The sequence below is a fragment of the Thalassophryne amazonica genome, chromosome 13 (assembly GCF_902500255.1).
Source record: "Thalassophryne amazonica chromosome 13, fThaAma1.1, whole genome shotgun sequence".
NCBI lineage: Eukaryota > Metazoa > Chordata > Actinopteri > Batrachoidiformes > Batrachoididae > Thalassophryne > Thalassophryne amazonica.
In genome coordinates, this window is record NC_047115.1 from 97,248,754 (window position 1) to 97,269,322 (window position 20,569).

Here is a 20,569-nt window from a genome sequence, read left to right on the forward strand (position 1 = left end):
AACAGCCTGCGATCACCGGTTGGTTGATTCATTTAACCAACACAAAACTTAATGTGTGTTGGCTTTTACAAATAAATGTGTATTTGTAAAATATGTCTTTTTTTTCATTTGTTAAAAAAGCCATTTGCCATACCAAAAATTCTGTTTAAGTTGTGATTCAGCCAAGCAGCAACAACCGTGTTAACCAGGCTTCATTCATTTTGACCCATCTACTGGGTGGGATATTGCATACTGGCATATTATGTTACTATGCTTTTTACTTTTTTGCTCTTTTACTATGCTTTTAATCTTTTAATTCATTACCTCCACCAAGGAGGTTATGTTTTCAGTCGCGTCTGTTTGTTGGGTTGTTTGCAGGATTACTCAAAAAATCCTCAATGGATTTCAATGAAATTTTTAGGCCTTTAATCCCGTTGCTCCCGGTGTGTAGTGAGCGCCTTGCATGGCAGTACCCTGACATCGGGGTGAATGTGAGGCATAATTGTAAAGCGCTTTGAGCATCTGATTCAGATGGAAAAGCGCTATATAAATGCAGTCCATTGAGTTCAAGGGTTAACGCAGTCTGAGAATGCATTGCCTTGCCATATTCATTCATTCATGATGGACAAGCGAGGGGTAGTGGTTTTGGCGGCAGGTCAGGGCAGCACATAAGCCAATAGGTACCAGCTCTCCTACTATGAATCCAAATATGAATAAATCCTCGATGTCCTCCACAGAGAAAGGCAGAAAGCGTGCGACCCGCCAAGTCTCCCAGGCGTCGAGAACATAGCCCACAGGGTAAGTTCCATCCGGGCACGCAGGGTCCCCCGGCCCTGATCTTCTTGTAAAAAATAAAAAATAAAAAAATAATGGTGTCAATAGCGTTCAGAGACCAGCTGATCAATCCCATGATCAATCCAATATAGTTTGAAGAATTCACAGTCTGGTGAAGTAGAGACTTTGAAGGTTGGAGCAGAGATAGAGGAGAGAGGAGGAAATGCGACCACCCTCGTCGGAGTCCCAAGCTGTGATTATCTTGAGTGGACAAGGAGGCGTTTGTCAGAGGAGTCTGTGATCTAGTGACACTTGACCCTTGATTCTGGAAAAGGTGGTTTCATGGCAGCTTGTGGACCACCTCACTGAGAATAATCTCTTTGAGCCACTGCAGTCTGCTTTTAGAAAATATCATTCCACAGAGACGGCTCTCACTAAAGTGGTGAATGATCTTCTGCTTACAATGGATTCAGACACCACTGTGACTCTGGTGCTGTTAGATTTTAGTGCTGCGTTTGATACCGTGGATCATCATATTCTACTCAAATGGCTGGAGAATCATTTTGGGATTACTGGGAGTGCCCTTGCATGGTTGACATCATACCTGAGTCAGTGATTGTGTCAGTGAAAATCTGGATGTCCAGCAATTCTTGGTTTTAAACTCAGACAAGACAGAAATGATGGTCCTTGGTTCAGTGAGACATTGGCATCAGTTTGATCAGCTAAGGCTTAACCTAGTCATACATCATACTGGCAAGCCAAGGAACTTTGGGGTGATTTTTGATCCTACGTTGTCCTTTGACCTCCACATTAGAAATATTATGAGGACTGCTTTCTTCCACCTGCAAAATATAACAAAGATTCGTCCCATCCTGTCTATGGCTAATGCTGAGACCTTGATTCATACGTTTGTCTGTTCTAGATTGGACTACTGCAATGTTCTATTTTGTAGTTTACTGCAGTCCAGCATTAGGGCTCTCCGATTGGTTCAAAATGCTGCTGCCAGGCTGTTGACAGGAAGCAAAAGGTTCGACCACATTCCCCCATTTTGGCATCTCTTCACTGGCTTTTTGTGTCTGTGACGTCGGATTTTAAGGTTCTGCTACTAACCTATAAAACTATCCACAGACTAGCACTTCCCTACTTAGCTGACCTAATAAACCCTACGTACCGGCCTGGGCTTTGCGTTCTCAGGTTGCAGGACTACTTTGTGTCCTGAGGGTGAATAAAAAGTCTGTGGACCACAGAGCTTTCTCTCATTGTGCACCTGTTTTGTGGAATGATCTCCCTATGGAGATTAAACAGTCAGATTCTGTAGAGATTTTGAAGTCCAGACGACGCATTTATTCTCTCGCTCGTATGGCTAGCATACTGGCATATTATAGTACTATACTTCCTATCCTTTTAAATTCAGTTTATTAGCAATGGAACAGGTCTCAGCCTCAACTTTATCTAAATTCTGGGTCTGTTAGTGAAGGTTAGGACTAGTAGCCAGTGATCACATTCGTATTTTCTCTGCTTTCCTGTTGATTTACTGCTGATGATTTATAACTTAGATGTAGTTTTTCCAGCCGACTGATTCTGCTCCTTTTCTTCTCTGTCCGAGGCATGGATAGTGGGACGGCTACTGAGGATGGGATGCCGGACTGACCGTGAGATGCCACGCCTGGAGGTGGTGCCACACACTGCACTCTGCGTTTGTAATGGACATTGCCACAGGAGCGGGCCCACTGACACCATGAGGAGTACTGGATGGTCCCAGCCTGTGGCATGGCTGCCTGTGTGGACGTCTCATCAAATACTTAACCTTTTGTTATTGTGTTATGTTGGTTGATTTCCTGTTTTCTGTTTCTTCACCTTTGTAAAACTTTGCAAAACCTTGAACAGCCTAAGCACTGGGTCGCCCCTTTGAGTCTGGTCTGCTTGAGGTTTCTTCCTCAAATCATCAGAGGGAGTTTTTTCTTACCACCGCCACCTGTGTTCTTGCTCTGGGGGTTGGTAAGGTTAGACCTTACTTGTGTGAAACGCCTGGAGGCAGCTTTGTTGTGATTTGGCGCTATATAAATGAAAATAAATTGAAATTGACTTGCTTACAAGAAATCAAAGTACCTCATTCTTTCAAAACTACGCCTCATCCCACCGCACTTATGGTGAATGATGGTTCAGTGCAAGAAGATGCCTCTTCTATAATGTCACCTTGGGCGGGCTACCTTAAGCAGCTGTTGAAGGCTGATCCCCCTGCTGCAATGTTAAACTTCTCCAGTACCAGGGCTCTTTTGGCTGACTCTGCAGTCAACTGCAAACCACCAAATGTTAGTGAGATTGCAAAGGCCGTGAAACAACTGAGGGTGGGAAAAGCTCCATGGATCTGCTGAGCTCCTCCAGGTGGGTGGAGATGATGTTCTCCTTGCATTGCAAACAATCACTGTCTTAATCTGGGAGATGGATATTCCTACAGACTTTAAGATATGACTTGCGTTCCCACTCTGGGATAAAAAAGGGTGAGCACCTGGATTGTAACAAATGTATTACACTGAGGTATTACACTGCTCTCTGTGGTGGGAAAGGTGCATGCAAGGATTATTCTGAGTAGGGGTCAGTAACAGCTTGTTGCTGGTACTCATCAATCTTGAATACTCATAGAAGCAGTGGTGGGCACAGCTAACCAAAAAGTTAGCTTTGATAACTGTTAATCCACTAACTGAAAAGTTAAAGGACATGTCTCACGTTTTTAACATCTCAGTTAGCAAGACAACATAAAAGTACTCATGACTGTAAGTGTCTGCACACATGTGCTAATCATTAGTGATAGCTGATGTTTTTTATTTGTTTCACTCCGAGCGTTAGCGGGGCATTTCCGGAAAATGTCTCACTCAGCAATTCTCTGCATTTTTCAGTGTGTGACGTCCTGAATTAGCAAAACAGAAAAATACCAATGACAGACAGACAGAGGGAAACAAACCTGCTCCGTCCAAAAATGAAGCTTCTGAGCTGCTGTTTGAAAGTGATGGCTCGGATTTACAGAGGAGATGACACGCTTTACTCCAAAACTCTGTGTCGGATTTTGGAGCCTAAAGTGTGGTGACGCGCTGTTTGTTACTGAAGCTGTGGACATGGATGTGGGACATCTGACACTGTTTTTAACAGACTGCCTGAACACAGAGATGGATTTGTTACATTGAAAAAAGTCAGAATACATTATTTCCAGGAGTTCATGGATGTTATTACCTGCCACGATCGAGACAGAGGTGAAGCTGCAACTGGCGATCTCATGTGAGCATGCGTTTCTTTGATGTGTAGTTTACATTTGGAAATGAATCCATAACATGACTGTGAGTCTGACATGTTTATGATTTTACCTGTTTTGTGGCTAGATTTCTGTTTTTTTATTTAACTTTGAGAGACCGTAAATTTGGAGCTGGAATGTGTGTATGTATGTGTGCTGCAAAGGTTGCTGTGTGTGTGTACGTGTGTGTGTACGTGTGTATGTGCATGCGCGCGCTGTGCAGCTGTTGAGACGCTTGGTTTCCCCCGGCAGCAGATGTTTTTTTTAGATTTTATTAATAACAACACTCATAATTAATCGTGCACAAAATTGATCCCGGAGCAGAGATGGTTATTTACAGGCTGACTCGTGGCTGCAGGTGCAGATCAACCTTCATGGAGCTGCACCTTTTACTATGAAAAATTCACACTACCACTGGTATTCACACTGCCATGAACACTGCCATCCAGTAGATGGCAGTGTTCATGGCCACACATTCACTAAGCGTGCTGAATCACCTAACAAACAGAATTTTCAGTTTTCGAATTGCCTTTTTTTACAAACAAAAACATGACATATTTACAAATACAGATTTATTTGTAAAAACCAACACACGTTACAGTAACTTGTGCGTTTTTTTTTTTGTTTTTTTTTACATATACCGACCAGCCACTGATGACAGGAAACTAATTTTCCCATAATGCTTTTTGGCATGTGTGCCTGTAAAATGCTAAAACCTTCAAAATTAGTACATTACTTTAAAACTAAAACATATAGTTGATATTTTCAGTTGGTAAAACGACAGAGGTGACGTTAATTTCAATAACTTGTCCGGAATTACTTTGTTTAAAATGTTAATCATAAGTCAAAACTGTCTTGCTGTGCATGACTCCTGTGATACGTCTGCAAGTCTGTATGGTGTGAAAATAAATGATTTTTTTTCCTCCCTCTTACTTTCTCTCTGGTAGCCAGCTGTCCTTTGCTGGCAGAGGACTGAGCTCTACCTCTCATAGCTCTCTGCCTGCTACAAAACATATAAGATAGGAACTAAAATGTATGATTTCAGACTTTACAAATGTGTTCAACTGTTAAGCTTTATTCATTATGTCTGCAAAAATGTGTTAGCGGTCTAAAAGTTATCGGAACTAAATTTAACAGAAGTTAATTGGTCTGCTGATGGTTTTCAAAGTCAGCTGAAAAACTAATCAGCTAACAAAAAAGTTAGCTTCATAATTAGCGGTAAGCGGATTAGCAGAACTGTGCCCACCACTGCATAGAAGGCACGTGTGAATATCAGCAATGCTTCTTTGCAGCCTATATTAATTTTCGTAAAGCATTTGATTAAGTTGATCAGGCTGCTCTCTGGGACATTCTGAAAATCTGTGGGATCCCCAAGAAGTTGCCAGACATCATGTTCAGCCTATACACAGATACTGTGAGTGCTGAGATTATGCTCCGTTGATCCTGTTACCTGTCTCTGTCCTGTCTCCCTCTAGTGTTCTGTGGTGTTTTTCATTTTTGGTTAATTTATTATGTTTTCTGTTAATCAAATTATGCTGCAAAAAAGAACTACCAATTTTCACACTTTCTTTCTAAGAGCAGTGACAGATCCAGAATGCTTCTGATGGTTGACCTCTTAGGTGTGAAACCAGACTATTCCAGTTATTGAGTAGAAAGTAACTGGTACTTGATCCAGTTAAGAATAATCCTTGAAAGCACCTTCACTAGCACTGAGAAGAGTCTAACAGCCATGTCGTTTTGACAATCCATGCAAAACCCCCTTTCCCTTCCTAATTGGGACCAGTTGTTCCTGCCCTCCCTCTTGCAGACTGCAAGCAAAGACTGTTTGTTTGTAATGCCAGTGGAACAGCATCCCACCCACCTCCAGGAGCTCAGCAACAATGCCACAAATCTCTAGACCTTTTCCCGCCTTCAGCAGGGTCAAGGCTTTTGCAATCTCACCATTTGCTGGTTCACAGTTGATTAGAGGATCAGTCCCACAAGAGCTCTGGCACTGGAGACGTCTACCATCCCAGTGTTAAGATCAGCCAGATGCAACTGCTGTCACTGTCCGGGACATGATTATTTGAGTTAACTGACGTTGCTACACAAACACACACAAAATCCACTCCGCTGCTAACATGAAACCTGCTGAGATTTTTGGCTGGACTGTGGAACTACACAGTCTCTTACTTTTTATGGAAGTCTGAAGTCCGTGCAGAGAATCACTGGACTACACGGTACAGTGGAACACCAAAATGTAAGTCCCTTTTCTGTTGTTTATAAATTAATAAAATATCAAATGACAATCTACTTTAGTAGTTATATAAAACAAATAATGAATGTTTTTAGATTCTTTCAATGGTACGAATATTTCATGAGGTGAAAGCTGGAACAAACATTCAACACCTCGTTGAATGTTTGTTCCAGCTTTCACCTCATGAAATATTCGTACCATTGAACTCATAAACATTCATTATTTGTATAATGAATATTATACAAATTAAACTTATCTGAACTGATGTTCAGCAGTAGAATACATGTGTCCTTCATAGCTGTGTAGGTTAAAATAATGTTCTAGATTATATAAAATAATCCATTTCAGTATCAGTGAGACTGAAACAGCTTTGACTGAACTAAGATATTATTGATCCAATACGACACCTGAACCACTTGGGTCAGAATTTAACTGTTTCATTGTCATGTTAAGTCGTTCACAGACACTTCCAGATTGCTCAAAGTAAAATCAGGTCACATTAAGTGAGTGGACAACGGGCTTTTAATCACAGTCAACACATGGAAAACACACGATCCATCTCTCAGCAGAAACTCAGGATCAACGGGAAAATCATCAGTTCATGAACAGAACAAATTCAGGAAATAATATTTTGTCAAGAATAATTTTTACAAAGAACTGACTACTGAAAGTCTTCTTTGCATCGCTGGAAGTTGTTGCATTGATTTGACTGACTTTCAGGTGTGTTGTCGTGGTGACGGAGGAACTGTTTTCCACGTGAAGCGGACTTCAAATGGTTGTGACACCAGGAGCATTCAGCTTCCTCACAGAGTCCGAGAAGTAATCTCCGAGCTCGTCCTTTTTCCATCATTGTTTCAGAAACCTGACCAATGAGAAGTGCTGTAAGAAATTCTGAATGAGGAAGTATGTATTGGCTGATCAAGAAGGCAGTCATTCCCAGTGGAACCACGGAGCAATACACGGGATAGCTCGCAAAAATCAGTGAAAATGTGAATTTTTGGGGAAAGTTAAAAAAAAAACAAGAAGCGGAAACCCACATTTCTGTGGAAAACCTACGTGTGGGCACAGATAATAAACCCAGAGAATCCTATAGAATGAGCCTCATAATACTCTCATTAACAGGCGTGACATCTGACTCAACTGGAAGGCTGTTTAACACCCACCAAGGTGTACTTCAAGGTTTTTTTTCCATTCTGATTAACAGCTGTTCTGTAGATATTTTTCTATTGTGTGCGTTCTTGCGCAGCTGTCAAACATCTCTTAGCTAATAGCAGTCCATCAAATAGTGATTTATCAATCTCCCTCAGTGTGTCAACCAAAACGGGGTGTATCCACCCACTGAGATATGGCCACGGCCACATCTTCACACCTCATACAGTGCAGCTACCACAATGTAAAGTTTTCCAATCTCCCTCGACGGCAGTGGTGCTCAAACAAGACCCTTGAAGCTCTCCTACAGTTTGTTTTTTTTCCATAGATGAGGTTCAAATAGCTTCAGAATTCATGACACCCTCTGATGGAAGGCAACAGGAGTTACTCCAAAGGAGCGCAGAAACAGTAGTTGTTTTTCATGTCGAGGTTGCATTAGTGAGTCCTACTTGTCTTTGTTGGTAAGTGGGACCCCAGAGGCAGCTGACAGGTACCGGCAGGCCAAGCGTGCTGCAGCATGTGCAGTCGCAGAGGCAAAAACTCAGGTCTGGGAGGAGTTCGGGAGGCCATGGAGGAGGACTATCAGTCGGCCTTGAAGAAATTGTGGCGAACCGTCCGACGCCTCAGAAGGCGAAAGCAGCTCTACGTCAACACTGTTTACAGTTTATAGTTATCCACAGATCAACAGCTGTTGACCCTGACTGGGGATGTTGTCGGGCGGTGGAAGGAATACTTCGAGGATCTCCTCAATCCCACTGTCACGTCTTCCAAAGAGGAAGTAGAGACTGGGGACTCAGAGGCAGACTCGTCCATCACCCAGGCCGAAGTCACCGAGGTGGTCAGAAAGCTCCTTGGTGGCAAGGCTCCTGGGGTGGACGAAATCCGTCCTGAGTACCTTAAGTCTCTGGATGTTGTGGGACTGTCCTGGTTGACACACCTCTGCATCATTGCGTGGCGGTCGGGGACAGTGCCTCTGGATTGGCAGCCTGGGTGGTGGTCCCTCTGTTTAAGAAGGGGGACCGGAGGATGTGTTCCAACTATAGGGGGATCACACTCCTCAGCCTCCCCGGTAAGGTCTATTCCAGAGTACTGGAGAGAAGAATTCGAACGATAGTCGAACTTCAGATTCAGGAGGAGCAGTGTGGTTTTCGTCCTGGTTGCGGCACACTGGACCAGCTGTATACCCTCCATTGAGTGCTCGAGGGTTCATGGAAGTTCGCCCAACCAGTCCACATGTGCTTTGTGGATCTGGAGAAGGCATTTGACCGTGTCCTTCAAGGCGCCCTGTGGGGGGTGCTCCAGGAGTACGGGGTCCGGGGTCCTTTGCTAAGGGCTATCCAGTCCCTGTACAACCACAGCAGGAGCTTGGTTCACATTGTCAGCAGTAAGTCCAGTAAGTCAAACCTGTTTCCAGTACATGTTGGCCTCTGCCAGGGCTGCCCTTTGTCATCGGTTCTGTTCATCCGCTTTATGGACAGAATTTCTAGGCGCAGCCAGGGTGTAGAGGGGGTCCAGTTTGGGAACCACAGAATCTCATCTCTGCTGTTTGCGGATGATGTGGTCCTGTTGGCTTCATCAAACCAGGACCTTCGGCATGCACTGGGGCGGTTTGCAGCTGAGTGTGAAGTGTCCGGGATGAGGATCAGCACCTCCAAATCCGAGGCCATGGTTCTCGACCGTTAAAAGGTGCCTTGCCCTCTTCAGGTCGGTGGGGTGTCCTTGCCTCAAGTGGAGGAGTTTAAGTATCGTGGGGTCTTGTTCACGAGTGAGGGACGGATGGAGCATGAGATCGACAGACGGATCAGCGCAGCGTCTGCAGCGATGCGGTCTCTGTGTCATACCGTCGTGGTGAAGAGAGAGCTGAGCAGGGGGGCAAAGCTCTTGATTTACCGATTGATCTACGTTTACTCATTCTCAACAACTGGATGGGTGTCCAAGAGGTTTTTAAAGTGTCCTTTCCATCGAGCACTGATGTAATCTTTGGTCTTCAGCAAGCTCAGGCCATGCTGGGTTAGAAGAGGTGCATGCGCTTGGGTGGAGGGGCTGTAGATTGCTTTGATGGCATTGCTAGAAGCCTCTGCTGGTATTTCTGTCAGCGACAGCCTGATTTCAGCCACCTTGTTGATCCACCACTGACATTTCACTTTGTAGAGTCACTCTGCTGGAGTTGAGAATTTTCTTTTGCAAGATCAGATCTTTCTGGAGATGAAGGAAAGCTTTTCACTTTTCACAGATGAGTTGTTCAAGGATCTGATCATTCTCATCAAACCAGTCCTGTTTCCTCTTCTGGTATCTGAGTGTTTCTTGGCAGCCTGTTGTTACGGCTGTCTTGAGGTCCTCCGCCTTGTTGAAACTCTGCTTTTGTTTCTGGGTCTTTGAGCTTGGTGATGTTGAACCTTTTGATGGTTTTGCTACGCCCAGGCCTCCTCTTTGGGTGGATGTTCAGCTGGATCCTACAACAGATCACATGTTGATTCATCCAACACCTGTCTGCACCAATTATTGCCTTGGTGGGGAGGACATTTTTCTGGTCGTGCTTTCAGATGATGATGTAGTAAGCAGATGCCAACGCTTCAAAGCAATGGCACCGCCAAGAGATTTTGAACTTTTGCTTTTGCCTGATAATGATGACATCATGTTCACAGACATTGCACTTGCCCACTCAGGTTCTGTTCCAGAGCTGATGGTCCTTTCTGACACAAACATTGAATTTGCTGAGGATGATGATCTTGTCAGATGGTAGATCACAGACAGAATGGTGTCCAGCTTGGCGTACGTTTCTTTCTTGACATGGTCGGCGTCTAGTGTTGGGGCTTAAACACTGATGACAGTGGCATGATGTTCACTTGCAAGTTGAAAATAGCGTGTCATCAGTCATTCACTGACAACCACTGGCAGGTTCAGTCAGTTTTGGCAGTTTATGCCAAAACCAAAGCTGTAGATTGTTTCCAATCAAGAAGCCCTTTCGTGAAGAAAGTTTAGCCCCCTTGCTCTTCCAGTAGATAGCCTCCTTCCACTCTTCTCATTTTACTCAAGGCGTCTATGTCAAGGTTGGTCAAGTTTCTAGAGTTCAAGAGAGAAAACAGCTGTTTCTGGTCACACTGACTTATTGTTGTCCATCAAGGTTCGTTTGCTCATTGTACCTAATTTCATCACTTGTGATTTGGTTTATATACTGCAGAGCTGGCGACCCTCTGGACACGATAATCCAGACAGGTTAAAGTGAAGCAGACTATGTTTAGGGCACCTTTTTAAAGCCCCCTCCTCGTTCAGGGTGAGCAGAGCGGATCCTAAATAGGGCTGTTCAGTTGCAGATGCAGGTACAGAAAAACCCTCCTGCTTCTTCCAAGATTCTGATGACTGAATCACACGTGCTGCTTCCATGCTGGGTCAGAGCTAAGGGGTTCCAGATTCACAATGCTGCCTGTGTCACTCATTCCCGAACTCCGAAAAATGAGTGAAATGCCACTGCACACCGACAAACACGCGGTCTTCGACAGATTCTTAGTCTGGTCTGATTTCTGATGATTCAGACAATCAGAGTCTCAGGACCTTCTGCAGCCTTCATCTGCCTTCACAGCTGTTGGGTTACAAATCATCACCTCCTCCACCTGGACCAAAATCCCACTAGCAGTCTTGTGTTCAGGGTTCCTGTTGGGCCTTCATTGCTACTGTAGTGACCATGGGGCACACAGGTTTCCCATCATATTTTTCTACTTGATCTGTTACCAAGGTGTCACAACGCATGTGAAGGGATGTATTACGGTAACAGTAAGTTGCACACAGCTCAAAGTATTACGGTAACTTTGAATCAAAGTATGTGTATGTGAAGCAGAAGCGTCACATATCCAGTCATTCATTTCCTGAAAGCTTTCTGTCTGACAGGGAGAAAGGTCAGTTATAAGGAGAGTTTACAGATATGTTAGTGAAGGTAAAAAATATTTAAAACACTCAGATTAAATTACTGACGATGCAGATTTTAGGAACAAAGTTTGTTTGATTGACTCAGGTCTAGTTCTGCCTCAAATGACATGAGATGTTAATGCCTTAACTATGCCAGATTATCTGGTTTTGCTGCATGAGTAGAACAAAGGACAACTGAGCCAGAGCCAAAGACCACTCTGACCTGGATGGGTCTGATCTGGACCAGACTGTCCTGGACCAGTCTGACCTTGGAAACTGCACAGTGTCATTCTTTCTTTTGAATCCAGGCTAAAGACTTGCTTGTTCCCCATCCTGAGCCTAGTGGTGTCCCAGTGTGAGGACTAACACATCACACAACCACAACTTCAAACTGTCTACATCAAAAATCCACAGCTAAGATTTTACAATTTGCACAAAAAGACCACAATTTGACTACATATTATAAACCTAAAGTAACTAAATGTCAACTAAACCAATTGAAATGAACCAAACTGAGAATTAAAGGGAAAGAAGACAAACGGAATTGAAAAAGCCTCAAGAAGTGGAACTAAACTTCCTATCCCCACAGAAAATATGTCATTATTTGTCTTGTGTATTGAAATACGTTGAACTTGGGCCTGGACTCACTGATGCACACCTCATCCACCTCTCCAAACCTTCCCTGGTCCTGGTCCTGGTGCTGGTCCCAGTTCGAGTACTCAATGAAGTCACAGATCCAGAAACGGATCCTCCTGGGTCAGACCTTGGATTAGTCACTGCAATGTGCCAACACTCATATAGCAAAACATACATCAACAACAACACTGGCCTGGGATCAGTTTAGCATCAATCATTTCACAGATCACCGTCACACCAGAAGTTGCATCAGCGCTCCCGTCAGGCTGGAATGTGCATTACGCTGAAAAGTATTGCTGTTATTCACGTCCCAAAGCACAGGGAATTTTATGAAATGAAAACTGTTAAACTGACCCCAAACATTTCAAAATCTTTACTAGAGCCAGACCGATATGGATTTTTGCAGGCAAATACAAATATTAGGGAGTAAGCAATTTATGATCTCAACCTTACTCTTGTGAAGCACCTTGTGATTTATATAAATAAACTGACCTGAACTAAAGTGATATATCTTTTGACATTTACATTAAAAAATGTCAATGATAACATTTTGTTATCAAACCCTGATGACAAAGAAACGTCAATGAGGCTTAATGTTTTACAGTTTAAATATGAACTTTATTATAAATAATAAATATAACAACAACCAACCAACACACGTCACAGTGCCGTCACTCTGATTGGCACTCCGCACATCGCATTGTTCAGCATTTGCAAAAAAAATGGACTTCTCATCTATACTGGTCAAGCCTCGCTGGCAGCATTGTGCCCACCTGTCTGCTGTCACTGTAAAATCAAAAATTAATGGCAGCTCAATTCCATTCAATTTATTTATACAGTGAAAAATCACAACGCAAGTCACCCCAAGGCACTTCAGAAGGATAAGGTCTGACATCATGTGGCCAAGGGGTGATGGCGTCCCAGCCATGCTTGACAGCAGTGTAAACAATGCCGTCAGAGCACCCATTGCTGGACAAACTAGGTAATGACATAATTTCCAGCAGCCAAAGTGCTTATCTGCATTAATAATTAATATAATCTGTAAAATAAAAGTCTTCATTTTAGCAAAAAAATATCAGATACCAATGTTTGTGATATTATTGGCCAAGTGATATATTGGTCAGGCTCTAATGTATTCACAATTAGCATAATACAACCCCTGGCAAAAATGATGGAATCACCGGCCTCGGAGGATGTTCATTCAGTTGTTTAATTTTGTAGAAAAAAAGCAGATCACAGACATGACACAAAACTAAAGTCATTTCAAATGGCAACTTTCTGGCTTTAAGAAATACTATAAGAAATCAGGAAAAAAATTGTGGCAGTCAGTAACGGTTACTTTTTTAGACCAAGCAGAGGGGAAAAAATATGGAATCACTCAATTCTGAGGAAAAAATTATGGAATCACCCTGTAAATTTTCATCCCCGAAACTAACACCTGCATCAAATCAGATCTGCTCGTTAGTCTGCATCTAAAAAGGAGTGAACACACCTTGGAGAGCTGTTGCACCAAGTGGACTGACATGAATCATGGCTCCAACACGAGAGATGTCAATTGAAACAAAGGAGAGGATTATCAAACTCTTAAAAGAGGGTAAATCATCAGGCAATGTTGCAAAAGATGTTGGTTGTTCACAGTCAGCTGTGTCTAATCTCTGGACCAAATACAAACAACATGGGAAGGTTGTTAAAGGCAAAAATACTGGTAGACCAAGGAAGAAAACTTAAAGCAATATGTCTCAAAAATCGAAAATGCACAACAAAAACAAATGAGGAACGAATGGGAGGAAACTAGAGTCAACGTCTGTGACCGAACTGTAAGGAACCGCCTAAAGGAAATGGGATCTACATACAGAAAAGCTAAACGAAAGCCATCATTAACACCTAAACAGAAAAAAACAAGGTTGCAGTGGGCTAAGGAAAAGCAATCGTGGACTGTGGATGACTGGATGAAAGTCATATTCAGTGATGAATCTCAAATCTGCTTTGGGCAAGGTGATGATGCTGGAACTTTTGTTTGGTGCCGTTCCAATGAGATTTATAAAGATGACTGCCTGAAGAGAACATGTAAATTTCCACAGTCATTGATGATATGGGGCTGCATGTCAGGTAAAGGCACTGGGGCACAAGTTTACATTGATATTTTGGACACTTTTCTTATCCCATCAATTGAAAGGATGTTTGGGGATGATGAAATCATTTTTCAAGATGATAATGCATCTTGCCATAGAACGAAAACTGTGAAAACATTCCTTGCAAAAAGACACACAGGGTCAATGTCATGGCATAGGGTCAATGTCATGGCCTGCAAATAGTCCGGATCTTAATCCAATTGAAAATCTTTGGTGGAAGTTGAAGAAAATGGTCCATGACAAGGCTCCAACCTGCAAAGCTGATCTGGCAACAGCAATCAGAGAAAGTTGGAGCCAGATTGATGAAGAGTACTGTTTGTCACTCATTAAGTCCATGCCTCAGAGACTGCAAGCTGTTAGAAAAGCCAGAGGTGGTGCAACAAAATACTAGTGATGTGTTGGAGCGTTCTTTTGTTTTTCATGATTCCATCATTTATTCCTCAGAATTGAGTGAGTCCATATTTTTTTTCCCTCTGCTTGGTCTAAAAAAGTAACCGTTACTGACTGCTACAATTTTTTTTCCTGATTTCTTATAGTGTTTCTTAAAGCCAGAAAGTTGCCATTTGAAATGACTTTAGTTTTGTGTCATGTCTGTGATCTGCTTTTTTTCTACAAAATTAAACAACTGAATTAACATCCTCCGAGGCCGGTGAGTCCATCATTTTTGCCAGGGGTTGTAATAATAACACACACATACCATAAATGTAATGTTTGAGGAGTTCATTTGCAAAATTCAACTAAGTGCCATTGGTCCAATAAATAAATAAATGGGGAAAAAATCAAGAAGAGAAATACTGCTTTTATGTGAAGCATTTTTTGTGTGTTTTTAAAGTGGCACTAGGTTGTTTGTGTAAAAGTTTTTAATCTTCAAAGTGTGCCATTATGATCCATGCACACGCTGCTCCAATCAGAGAAATCCACATAAGGGCTGTCACCATCCCCAGGCCACAAAAAGTCTTTAAATCTGAACCTTTACTCTAATGTGGGGAGTGAGAGTGAGGGGGCAGGGGGCGGACTGTCGACTCTCCTCTCTGGCTACATGCCAGTGTCTGTAAATAGGGTGATAAGGAGGAATGACTTGTTCATTTTTGTGGAAATCACTACTTGATTGGCCAGTAATGAGGGTGTATCACACATGCTGTCCATCAGAAACAGACCTGGTGTGTACCTCAAACAATGTGATATATGTTTTTGAAACTCTCACCGTGTCAGCTGTGAGTGCCACCTATTATCGCGCCGCCGTGGGGATCCATGAGCTCTAGATTTGGTAGTATTTATGAAATAGGTACCTGACATTTTTGTGGTAAAGGTGGTAATACATTAAGCAACGCTTGTATCAGTTTGAATGGTGTGTGAGTCCAGAATGTTTTTAGAACCTTAGAACTCAACAATTTTTAAAAGAAGAACTCAACCCTTTCATGTTAATTATGTCATTTTTTAAGGTTAATTTACTGTCTTAGTGCATTTATAAATTGTTTAGGTTCTTGTTATCATATTCCAACGCTGTTCCTGGAGGGCCCCTGCCCTGCATGCTTTCTACCTCTCCCTGTTCCACTTCCAGACCATTAACGCTGTCAGATGTGCTCAGCCAATCAAGAGCTGCAAGATAACACTTGAAAATTAAAAAAAAAAAAAAAAATCAGGTGTGACTTGAGTAGGTAGATGTGGAAAAGCTACAGGGCAGGAGCTCTCCAGGAACAGGGTTAGTGACTCCTGCTGTACTTCGAATTATTTCATATTCTCCTAACCTGTGCTAGGACAGCCGCTGTCCTGTATGTTTTTCACATCTGCCTACTCAAGTCACACCTGATTTTTTTAAGAGTGGTGTCTTCCAGCTCTTGATTGGCTGAACACACCCAATAGAGTTAATTGCCTGGGACTAGAACAGGGAGAGTTAGAAAATCTGCAGGGCAGGTGCCCTCCAGGAACAGGGTTGGGCACAGCCGACATACACACTATTATTATTGTTATTATTAATTTTATTTCTACTTCTGTTTTGTCATTTGATTTTTAAATGTAGCACAATGGAAATATGTTTTTCACTTTCTTGTGTCATCTATGTATTTTTAACGTATTTACAATTATATTATGAACTTGCATTAAACTAACTAAGTAAAATCACTCACCACACTCATGATTTTAATATAAAGATGACTTACCGTCTACTGCTAGAATGGTGTGTGAGTCAAGAATGTAGTTAGCAATATCCATTGTTCTGTTTTCGCATCATTCGTTCTTGGCCCAAAATACATAAGTACACCAGACGGTAAGTGTTTTCACTTTCTTGTGCCATCCAGGTATTTTTAACGTTTACAATTATATTATGAACTTAAACTCACTCACCACACTCACACCTTTAATATAAAGATGACTTATCGCCCCCTGCTGGAATGGTGTGTGAGTCCAGAATGTTGTTAGCACCATCCATTGTTCCCTTATCGCAGTGTTCATCCTTGATCGAAAAATACATAAGCATACCAAACGGCAAATGTCAGCTGTCTACAGTTTCTCTGTGATCGAAGTTGCACACAGGCACAGCTTTGTAAGCAGGTGTTTTTAATTTGACAAATAAAGGCAGTGGCTGAAGACATTAAAAACACTAAACATTTCACTCAACGTACCAACATGACACTTAAGTCACTAATGGTAACAGCAACATGAGACTTAACTAAACCGAGTAAACCAATTGAGCTACAAAACACAATGAATCAATAACACTAACAATATTGTTAAACTAACATGAACCACAATAACATTTAAAACCTCAAAACCCGGAACTCCCATAGTACTTTGCAGCAGAGCATCCATTGTTTACTGGTTAGTTAAAATAGCTACGTTCTCCAAAATATTTGTCCTACCAACTTTATGCTTTTGCAGCGTTCATCCTTGACCCAAAATACATCACTGAAATTAATTTAATTTAATATCGGACAGCAGTCATGTGATGTCAGTTGAGGAGTGCCACACAGACACTCAGATCAGCTTTGAATCAGATACAGAATAAATCAAATTTGAACGGGCAGTTTGAACAAAGCCTCACATGTTAAGTTGGTTGTGGGGTGGACTACCGGCAGTTCAAGTCTTCTTCAGTAGCCCTGACTTCTCAGACATTTAACAGCTGGGTTTTTTTGGTTTTCTTTTTTTTTAGAGGAACTAATGATGGTTGTGAGATTTTGGTGACAACCCTTATGTATGTAGTACACAGCGCCGTGCAGGCTTATACACACACTGAGTCATGTTGCTGCTCATCTTGTAGCCAGTCAAAGTGTTTGGCCAGGTGGGCATGTTGATGCAACATCTGAATGGTGGTGGGAAGCCTCTTAGTACGGTGCCTCTGAGTGTTTGGGATCCGGTGATTGGAGGCTGCATGTGCTGAAACAGTGGCTGCGTGGTGGTGAGGAGCCGTTAGGTCCCACTGAGTGTTTGGGATGCGAGGTGGCCAGCTGTATGTCTTGAAACAGCGACTGCGTGGTGGTGAGGAGCTGTGTGGTCCCACTTGCTATCTCTCTCTGCGTTGGAAGAAGTTAGGATGGAAGAAAGCTGCTGTGCATGGTAAGTCTGATGGACGCTGCCGAGGTGTTTGGGATCTGGTGGCGACTGGCTGCATGTGTTGAAATAGCGTTTGCGTGGTGGCGGTGAGCAGTGTGGCCCCTCTTGGCATTTCTCTGCATTGGAAGAGGTTGAGATGGAAGAAAGGCGCTGTGCATGGTAAGTCTGATTGGCGTTGCTGATGTGCAGGCCGGTGAGAGGCTGCCAACTGGCACTTGTGAGAGTGTTTTTGGTGTGAGATGGAGAGTAGAGGAGGAGTCTTGGTGTGATGTAGTCTACAGTTGTCCGGCGTAATGACGTGAGTCTGTGGCGATCCGTGTTTGCAGTCTGACTCAACTGAGGGTGGTGGAGAAAAGCGTGGAGGAGAAGAGTCGCGGCTTCCAGTGTGGATCTCACTCGTAAAAACACGGATGCAGTTTAGAAGTTTATTCAAAAGCAAACAGACTTCTTGCTTGTCTTGACGGATCAATTTCCTTCAAAGCCAATCCCGCCCTGTGACAGAATCTGAATCAGAAACCGTTGCAGAGCCACAGTAAGAGTGTGTGGCTGCAGTAAGGCAGACAGCACCCCGTTCACACAGAGCACCTTCCGGAAAACCTTCAAAAGTATCCATGGAATCACTTCACCAGGACCAGCTTACCGCTAATTTAAGAGAAAATACTACATTTTCTGCTGGAACTGTTGCCCCTGCAACCTGATCTCGGATAAGCGGTTGAAGATGAGTGAGGTGATGGTCTAGTGGTTAAAGCGTTGGGCTTGAGACCAGAAGATCCTTGGTTCAAATCCCAGCCTGACTGGAAAATCACTAAGGGCCCTTGGGCAAGGTCCTTAATCCCCTAGTTGCTCCCGGTGTGTATTGAGCACCTTGTATGGCAGCGCCCTGACATCGGGGTGAATGTGAGGCATCATTGTAAAGCGCGTTGAGCGTCTGATGCAGATGGAAAAGCGCGATATAAATGCAGTCCATTTACCATTTAACAGTACATTTTCAAGTTAGTGTCAAGCTGTAGAGAGTGCACGTGATGTCAGAGGCACAGTGCACACAGACCGCAGTCGGACCCCTCACCACACTCCAGAGGAAAAGTACAGTTTCAACCTTTTCATGGATTTCAGAAAATATAACCCCTGATTGTATTCTTAAACCATTTGAGGTCAAGTATGTTACGCGCTTTGTCGGCAGCTGATGCGCGACTGTTATAACTTTGCTCCGAAACTCAAGTCCTGCAGTGTTCTTCCAGAAACACCTCGGGTTTGGGAGTTCAGAGTATGTCCTGGTTCACATACTGTGCAGAACATTAAAATGAAGATGAATTGTTTAGTGACGGACAACAAAATTTCAAAAATATTTAACAAAATAATGCTAACAGATGTTATAGTATTTATAGAATTTACTGTTATTGCACATACAATGAAATTCCTTCTCTGTATTTTACCATCCTAATTACATTCAGACACAATCCAAGAGGAGCAGTGGGCAGCCACAGTCTGGTGTCCATGGCGTTAGCACTATGCCACGCACTTGGATCATGCACTATGTCCAGTATATTGGTGTCTTGTTTGGACAAGCTTTTTCATTAATCGGCCTCCCATACTCCCTCTGATATGTAAATTTTGTCCATCCTCATCCTTCCTTAGTGTTCAACTTCATGTACATTTCACTATTCGGTGTTTTGCAGTTGTGAAATCTTGCACCGTCTGGTGGTCCGTGACTCACGCGAGAGATGGTTTCAGCAGAGTTCTGGTTTAGGGAACAATGTAAACACACCTGGTGAAGTGTGGACAACAAGACAACATCGGCGCACAGCAGCAGGTTATCACAGGCACTACACCTCCTCCAGATAACCATCTCAACGTGTCTTCATCATAATCGCTCGTGAACTCACTGAATCGGCACCATCCACATCCTCTCTTTGCCATTGTTTACATACGCTGTGAGACAGTGGAACTCTGCTGGCACCGCAGTGCTTTCTGGGAAGTGTAGGCGGCTGCCAGGGTATTATGGGAAACGATGAAACAGAATATGCCCTTTTCTTAGCGTTTGCCACTTGTTTTTCAACTTGCACTGCATCTCCTTGCACTCCTGTCTGCTTTCTTAATCTCTCCACCTCAATTCTTTTTTGCCAATCTCTTTCTCCTTATATATGTTCCTGTGCATCTTTGTTCCACCACCAAGTCTCCTGGTCTTCCTTGCACTGTCCAGATGTCACACCTGATACCTTCTTTGCTTGGTTACCACATCTGCAGTACTTTTCCAGTTATCCAGGACCACTTCACCTTCATCCAGTGCCTGTCTCACCTCCTCCCTGAAATTCACACAACCACCATCTGATCCTTGGTTCAAGTCTCACTCTGTTCCTCTTCTTTACCTCCAACATCATCCTGCAAATGACCATCGGATGCTGTATAGCTATGCTCTCCTCAGCTACTTCTACCCTTGTTGCTAAATCCACCACCATCTGCCCTTCTAAGGTTCTATCTAAGGATGCGACCAATCCGGTATCGGGATCGGCTTCCGATACTGACGTAATTCAAGTATCGGAAAATACAGATCCAACCCGTGACATTTTCCCATACATGAGGAGCCACTGTGAATCCTCTCAACTGCTGTTGTTTGCTGCTGAGCGTGAGGAGGGGAGGTTTTTGAAGCTGAGCTGTTTGAGAGAGCTCTCTTCCACAGTGTTCTAGCTGTGGGTAGTGACAAATTTCCGTTCGGCTCTCGGGTTCAAATTGTCTGTTTTCTGATTTTCTGAAAAATAAACTGAATTGTTGCTGAAAATGTGTGCTGTGAAACGCTATGAAAAGCCAGTTCAGATCACAGCTGAGGAGGGCAGCCGAACAGAGATTCTGTCCACTAAAACGGGAAAAAAACATCTTCATTAAAATCTTGCGCGAGTGTCGGTGATGATATATTTAGAAATTTACGGT

General features: G+C 43.0%; 1 protein-coding gene across 1 annotated transcript in view; it reads right to left on the reverse strand.

The window, feature by feature from the left end:
- The window catches only part of LOC117523216 (heterogeneous nuclear ribonucleoprotein L-like), a 203,418-nt gene that overhangs the window by 59,973 nt on the left and 122,876 nt on the right, over positions 1-20,569 (reverse strand). The window lies entirely within an intron of this gene.